Source organism: Sciurus carolinensis, chromosome 5 (genome assembly GCF_902686445.1).
Source record: "Sciurus carolinensis chromosome 5, mSciCar1.2, whole genome shotgun sequence".
Lineage (NCBI taxonomy): Eukaryota > Metazoa > Chordata > Mammalia > Rodentia > Sciuridae > Sciurus > Sciurus carolinensis.
In genome coordinates this window covers 146,978,798-146,987,103 of record NC_062217.1, presented here as the reverse complement: position 1 = coordinate 146,987,103, position 8,306 = coordinate 146,978,798, and positions in this window count along the sequence as shown.

Here is an 8,306-nt window from a genome sequence, read left to right as displayed (position 1 = left end):
GCCAGGCCTGAGCCACTGTTGCCCACCGTGATGACTGCGGGTGGATGGAGTGCTTGGTGCCTGTCCAGGGTCACCTCTCCTCGATTCTCATCCTCACAAGGGTTTACGGCTGATCTCTAGACCGTAGCCTGTGTCCTCTCAGAAAGGGCATCTGGAGCAGCCAACCCAATCCTTCCCACCTGGGAACAGCTGTATGCCCCATTAACTGAGGTGCTCCTTCCCACTTAGGTTCAGATTAGTAGAGAAGGAGCTGCTATTCTGTTCTGTCTTCAGAAACAATTAAGATGAGAAAGGATCTCAAGCATCCACTTGGAAAGGTCTGCTTCAACCCAGGGCATTGACACACGTATGAGAACCACAGTGGCAGGGCGGCATCTCAGGAGGGTGCTTTAAGATTTCGGAAGGAGAAACACTCTGATCAATACCAGGAGACAGCAGAGGCGATTGCAATTGATTAAGTGAGGTCTTAAATAGAATGATCACAGTCTAATTATCACTCATCACTGATTCAAGGCATCCTCTAAAGTTATTAAAAAAAAAAAACAAACAAAACTCTGGTCCTCCCTGGTCCTTCTGAGGAGCAGAGTGGGAAGCAAGAACAGGTGCAAGATCACACCAGGGCAGGAACAGGCTCTCTCGTCCCTTGCTGGACAGCTGTTGTTTTGACTGGTGTCCTTGCTCCTCTTTTTGGTCCCTGCACCTCACTCTCCCCATGAGGAGCCCCCTCATTCCGTGGTGTCTTGAGGACTGTCTGTGTCCTTGTCCTGCTTTCAGCCCCCTGGCCCCTGAGCCTGGCCCAGTCAGACCTTCCAGGCTGGGAGTTTGATCTGAGTGGGACGAGCTGAGGCACTTCACCAGCAGCAGCCTGACTCCCTCACTTCCTTTTCGTTCTGCTAATAACCAGGTCTCCTGCGCTTTGGCCTGCCTTTACCAGTCACTTATTCAGCTTTTCCTATATCCTTCCAGTAGATTTCTTTTTTCTAATAAACCAAAGCTGGTGACCATTGTTTCCAAACAAGACAAGCTAACTGATCCATGTCACTACAAAGGCTCCCAATAGGAAGGATCTGAGGGATGCTGGGTATTAAAGCTGTACCCTGTGTCTCTGGGCAAGGCTGGACCCAGAAACTAAGCCACTTCGAGGCTAGGCAGAAGGGCCATGAGGGCCAAGGCAAACTTGAGCGGGTAAAAAGACTTCAGAGATGGCCAGGTTCCAGGTGCATCATGAGGTCAGCAGAGGGCAGACCACAGGAGACCCCTCCCCTGCAACGAGAGGTCACAGCAATGGGGTGGCTGTTCGTTGGGGAACTGGAGCCTCTCACAACACAAGATTCCCTCTGTGGTGTTGTCCTAGTTTCCCAGGGCTGTCACAAGAAATTACTACAAACTGGGTGGCTTCAAACAACAGAAACGTATTCTCTCATAGACTGGAGGTCAGAGGTCCAAAATCAAGGTTTCAGCAGAGTTACATTCCATCTGAAGGCTCCAAGGAAGAATCCTTCCTTATTTCGTCCAGCTTCTGGCAACTCTAGGGGGTTCTTAATCTATTTTTTTTTTAAGTACTGGGTATTGAACCCAGGGTGCTTAACTGCTGAGCCACATCCCCAGCCCTTTTTATTTTTCATTTTGAGAAAGGGTCTTGTTAAATTGCTGAGGCTGGCCTTGAACTTGCAATCCTCCTGCCTCAGCCTCCTGGGATTACAGGTGTGTGTCACTGTGCCCATCTAGCAGTTCTTAATCTTACAGGCAGCATCACCCCGATCTCCCGTCTAGTTTCACATGGGCTCCTCCCTTGTGTCCGTGTGTCTTAATCTCTCCCTCCTTTGTTTTTATAAAAGACACTAATCGCTGAATTAGAGCCCATCCTAAATACAAAATGAACTCATCTCAAGATCCTTCGCTGAATTGCTTTTCTCCCTTCCTTGTGTCACCCTTCTTGGTCTTTTACTTCGGCTTCCTGGGATGGACTCCATGTGGACAGTTTTCACCCTCCTCCTTGTCCTGGGCCCTGCCTTTCAACTAATCTCATTGATACCGAAAGTGGTCCTAGACAGCACACCTCAGGATGGGACTCTGGAACTGGATTATTTACTTTTGCTTGGTACATGAGTAAATTGTGGATCTCTCTGGAAGCATTTTAAGAGGCCCTCATCCCCTGGAGCCATATGACAGACTGCTGAAAATTAATCACAGGATTTAATCACAAGGGTGGCTGCAAAGTTTCAATAGATTTCTTATGCTGAAGTCCAGACCCTGAGAGGGAAGGAGTGATCCTAAGAGCTGGAATGGGGCATATAGGTGGATGTGTCTGGTTCACCTGAACCCTCTGGACTGGCATAAGCATCCCCTGCCCCTTAGCAGGAAGGAGAACTTTTCATGGAGGTGATCCTGCCCATGAAATGGATGCCTCTCCAAGCCCTCAGCTGAGAGACTTGTCCTCATCAAGATCTGAACCACCAAGTAAAAAAGAGAGAAGATACCGTCAACCAATATTAAGAATGAAACAAGGCACACATCTAACAAAATTATGTCATGTGTGGAATTCTTATGCTGAAAACTACAGATCACAGATTAAATACATCAGGAAATATCAAAATAAATGAAGAACTATACTTCATTTGTGCATCAAGGGCCCAATTTTCTTAAAAAGGCATCTGATCTATTAATTCAGTGGAATCCCATTTAAGATCCCAGCAGGCTTATTTTTTGTAGAAATTAACAAGCTGATTACAAAACGTGTGTGGAAATACAATAAACAAAGCAGTTTCGAAAAAGAGCCAAGTTGGGGGACTCACATTACGTGATGTAGGACTTAATGTAAAGCTCTGAAGCTAAGTGATATTGGTGGAAAGATGGGCCATGGGCCTGTGGAGCAGAACAGAGTGCAGGTGGCACTTGACAGCACGGTGGGAAGCATTCCCTCACTCCTGGTCCCTTGGCTGCTTCTTCTTCTTTTTTTTTTTTTTTGGCACTGGACATGAGCCATAAAGACTTGAAAAGTTTGTCCAAGAAGCTTCCTAGATAATGAACATCAATGGCAGAGAAGGGAGGGTGCAAAGTGGCAGTGGAAGATTGGAGAAGGTGCTACAATCTAATCACAGTGCATAGATTGTTTATGGGTACATGTTGATCATCCCCTGAAAACTTGTAGGTCAACCTTGGTGAGGACCCAATTAGGGGTGGGACATGGTGCTGGAAGTGCTATTGGAATAACAGAGAAACCCAGAAAGTATGGCCATTATCATTCATGTGACCCCAGCAGCACCCTTGGAGTCTGGGAAACTTGGGTTATATTTTCTTTTTTAGATCTCAATGTGGTTACATAATTAATAGGTGCCCAGTAAATATCTGTTGTATGAATAAATAAATGAAGGACCTCACCTATACAAACAGATGACACCGGCTTCTGTGATTCATATTTTTCATATAATGACATGAGTATAATTCACAACCAAGATGAGGACAGGAGCTGAGTCTTTCCCTCCATGTGTCCCCACAGTGCCTAGCAAAGTGCTGTCTTCACAACTGTGATGGACCCCTGCCCAGGACTGAGTGCAGGACAACACCCACCTTGCATGAGACACATTCACCCAATAGCTCTGATTTATAAATCCTTGCCAAAGGCGTTTCATAAAGTTCCCGTCACACCACCTGACCACAGTGACAGTAATTCAAAGAGGGCTGGTGGGCAGAAGCTTATGCTCATTAATTGGTAATGAAGGGAGAAAATTATTTCCCCTCAGAAGTGAAGTTTCTTCTGATATGTTTGTGGAATTCCTTCTCTCCCACCTTGTTTACTAGCACTCAATGCTAAAAGGAGACGTGGTTTATCTACATTTTTTTTTTCTGGATAATTCTGGCAACACATTAGAGGTCAAGCTGTCTTGAGAAAAGTGGTTTTCAGTTAATGGCTAGGAAATGAAGGTTTTCTTGTCCTTTCTTGGGCAGTTTCCTTTTATGAAAATAATCAACAACCTTGAAGCTATTTAACTCTTCTTTGGCCATCGGGATATCCACTATGGTGGAGACTAAGAATTATTCCTGCAACTCTGGGTCACTTGGGAGTTAGAAAAACAAGGATCAACTCCGAGGGAAAAGGGGAGCATTTGGAACAGGCCCAGGTATCTTCTGCCTGAGCAGAGCTGGTGAGCATCAATGGCACCTGTTGGCCAACTGGTCTTTAGGATGCGCTCAGAGTTTAGCCCAATGTTCACAACGGTATTAATAACTATGGTGTTGAATAGATGTTGAATTTCCCATCATTCAGGAAGACACTGCTGGAGACCAGACCTCCCATTCCTGGCCCAGGAAAGTTGGGGCTCCCTGAGGACAATAATGAGGATTTCCCACCACCACATGACAGACTCCTTGGGAACATGGAGGTCCATGTGGAACTCCAAGTAGGACAGAAGATATGGCCCACCCACCCCATCATGAAGAGACTGAAATAATTTGGGGATAACTGGGAAGTAAAAGGCTGTGATTCCCAAAGACTCAGCCCATTATATATGGAGGAGGTCTCCCAGAATTTAAGAGGACACCCGAGAGGGTTGAGCCTACCAGACAGTTCTGGGACTCCTAGGAAAATGGCATCCACAGGGCTCTAGATTCTGTCAGAGCAAACATTTTCCAAGGGTGTGACCTAGAGAAGCAGTTCTCCAATGTCAGCAGGCATTTGACTTGTTCAAACACAGATGCTGGGCCCTATCCCCAGAGTTTCTGATTCAGTGGGTCTGGGGTGGATCCAGGTAATTGGTATTTCTAACACACCCCAGGTGATGCTGATGTTGCTGGTCCGGGACCACACTCAGAGAACAGCTGGACTAGAATGTGAGATTGCCAGGTGTGCCTCCTGCTCTGTCTAGTACTGTCTGAACAGGCCCATACACTCGGTCCTGGCTTCTGGTGGGGCTTGTCTCTCTCCCTTCACCCTCTGGCCTGACTCCTGGTTTGGTCTTGAATTATCCTTTGATGCCAATGGCTCCACATCTCTCCCTAGACCTCTGGTCTTGGCTCAACTCCTGCTTGACCCAGTGGTCTCCTTGACATCTGGTCCTGGCAGGTTCTCCCCAACCCCCCTGGCAAGCCAGGTCATGGAAATTCCTTACCCAAACGGCTCATTGCTGCCCCCTCCTGGTTCCTGGAGACCGAATAGGGACTGGACTCATGGAAATTAACTCTGGAATCTCAGTTCCAACCTTCAAACAATCTTACATTCTAGCTGTGAAGATGCAACTAATTCCTCACAAAGAATCTTTAAAATGTTTGCAAAAGTCTAGACCAACAGACTCCAATGCAAGAGGATATAAAACTGAAGACAGTTAAGGTTAGATGTGGCTCTCTTTAATCAATAGCTCTGAAACTAAACTCCTATTTCCCACTGAATACCTCAATTAATTCCAGAAGTAATTCACACTTGATCCAGTGCTGGGAGTGAGCGACTCCTAACACTTAAGTGTTCTATTTGGCTCTGCTCCCAGTCAATGATTTTCCCACAGGGGCTGAGAAAAAACAAGACCCTAGACCAGGAGAGATGTTATGTAGGCTTTGAAGTTCCCAGGCTAGCCCACTAAGACCTGTTGACCTCATCTACCATGAGAGAATGGAAGAAGCAACGCAATTACTATCATTGTTGCTGTAAAAGACACAGGAAAACATCGTGGAATAAGAAATGTCTTTTAATTTAAGTTGTCTGGTGCTGCTTGAGGAAAAAGGGGTTCAATTACTGGCCTGTGAGGTCAGCGTAGGCTTTCCTGCGGTCCTAAAGGGACTTCAGGGGCTTTTAGGCTATGGTATTTTGTTTGGTCTCATTTCTCAATAGAACTTATGACTTTAATTTACCTGAACAGAAGCACATCCAGGCACTATTCCTGTGTTTATCTGCTGAGACAGAGAATTGGGGTTGCAGGTGACACTGGGCGGGGACAGGGAGGAGAGAGACATTACTCAGGGAACTGGAGAGAAACTAGAATTTAAGGAGGATGTGCGGCTAAGATGGAGGAGGGGATGAAAGGAGAAGGGTGGGTGAACAGGAGCAGAGGTGGGAAGGGGTTTGGAGAGAGAGGAGGAATTGAGGACGATGGTGACAGTGACAGCAAGCTTTCTCACATGAGGAGTTAAATATGAGAAACGGGGGGTGGGGAGGTAAGGAAATGAGAGCATATATCTTCCTGAGGGGACAGAGAAGGGTCCTGCAGAAGAGATGAGCATTGTGTTTTTGGTGACAAATCAAACTGAAAGTCCAAACATCTGTGAGAAATCCCAGCATCTGTGCTGGGAATCCCGGATGTGGAGGCGGAATGGGGTGGGGGAGCCTGGGTCCTGTTCCCTGCCTTCAGCAGCTGGTCCCTCCTGGTACCTCTCACCAGGCTCCCCCACTCCCAGCCACCAAAGAAACCGTGTGAGGAGTTCAATCCCAGACCCTGCGTTCCACACGGAGCTCCAAGGGGTGCAGAGTTCTGAAATCTGACCTGAGATTTCCGGTCTTTTCGGAAGTGTATTTGTCACGGTAGGAAGGTAGACCACGCTTTATTTACGAGAGTTCGACTTCATGACTTTTAAATGCTTAGACACATGCATGGCATGAAGCTTCCTCTGACTCTTGACCTGAGCCCTACAAATGTTGGTGTAAATCTGCCCAACTCCACATCATATCAAGTTCTGGATATTTTTTTAAAACTTTCCAGAGGAAGAGGAAAGAAGGTAACATTCCATGTCACAAAGCAAAACTTCCTAAAATTTCTACTTAACCACCTCTGCTCTACCCCCAATTTCCTCCCCTTCCTACAGCCAACTCCTCTCTCCTTTCTTACCCAGGAACCATCTCTCGGATCAGCTGGCCTCCCCTGCCCTGCTAGGTCTTCCCTCCTCTCTCCAACATCCCACCACCTCTTCAAATCCCCTCAGCTCCTACCCCTCTGGAAGAAAGCCCTGTGCCTAGATCCAGATCCAGATCCTAGCAAAGGAAAAGTCAAGATGGCTTGTGTTCCCTGACTTGCCTGACTTCTGTCATCATCCCCCCTTTCCCTCATAGCTGCATGTGTCTGAGCCACCTCTCCCACAGTGGGGTGGACTCCTTCAGGGCAGAGACAGTGTCTGGTTCGGCTCTGTGACTCCTCCAGCACCTTCTAGTTTGAGAGTAAAGAACTTTCGTGGAAGACCCATGTGGGAGCTGGAATCTGAGTTAGGGCAGGATAGAGGGAAGTCAGAAGGGGAAAGGATCTCTAGTAGAGGCAACAGTGGATCCCTGCATCCTGTGGGCAGGAGTGCGCTATTGACATAACAACACCAGGAAGACCCTGCAGGGTCTAATGAAGTCAGGCACAGAAAGTGCAGGGAAGAAAGGAAAGCAGTTTCAAGGCCATTGTCATAGTTCTGGTGGGAGGCACTGGACATCAGAGGGGCAGGGACATTAAGGCAGGACAATAGCTGTAAGAGGCAGTACCCAGCTTGGTAAGATGACTTGCCTGAGGCCACACAGTCAGAGCTAGAACTTGAGTCCCCCAGAGCCCAAGCCATACAATTTCCTCTGTACTGAACCTCAAAGGAGGGGAGTCTTGAAGGCTGCAGAGGAGGAAGTCTGCCTGATGGGCACAGGCTGTTCTCCCTGGTCCCCACAGGAGAGGATCCTGTAGGATGTTCTAGTCTTAACACTTGCAAGGACAACATAGTCCTCATTTTGGGCAGGGGGTGTGTTGAGCATCCTGTGGCCATGAGAGTCATGTTAGTTCTTCTCCCTGGGAGGGGCTGAATAGACCGTGGTGCTTACTGCCCAGGTCCCTGGTGACCAGCTGAGGGCTGAAGGGAGTGGCAATAATTCCTGATACTGGTACAGAGTGCCACAGCTTCCAAAGCACTGGAAAGTGTTATTTCCTACCATCCTGCCTTGCCACTTACCTACCCAGAATCAGATGCATCCTTCCAGGCACCAGACACTTCTTCCACTCTTCCTTCCTCTGTCCCCTTGCAACCTGTGCCTCTACTGCAGTTTCCCACTTGCCACCCTCTACAGGTAACAGCTGCGTGACTTTGGTTGTGTCACTCAATCTTTCTATGCCCATTTTATCATGTGTGGTAAAAGCGATGAAGGTACCATACACAGCATCTTTGAGAGGATTAAGTGAGAGGGTACAGAGAGCACCTGCTCCACACTGCCCATCCCTTAGGATGCCATTGATGCCTTCTCTTGCTGATTGATGATGAGTGCAAATCCCCTACTACTCAGCAAATTCCCCAAGGACAGGGTAGGGTCTTATCTGGCTTGTTTGGGTCTGCCCCAGGACCAGCTCAGGGACCAGTGCACTCTA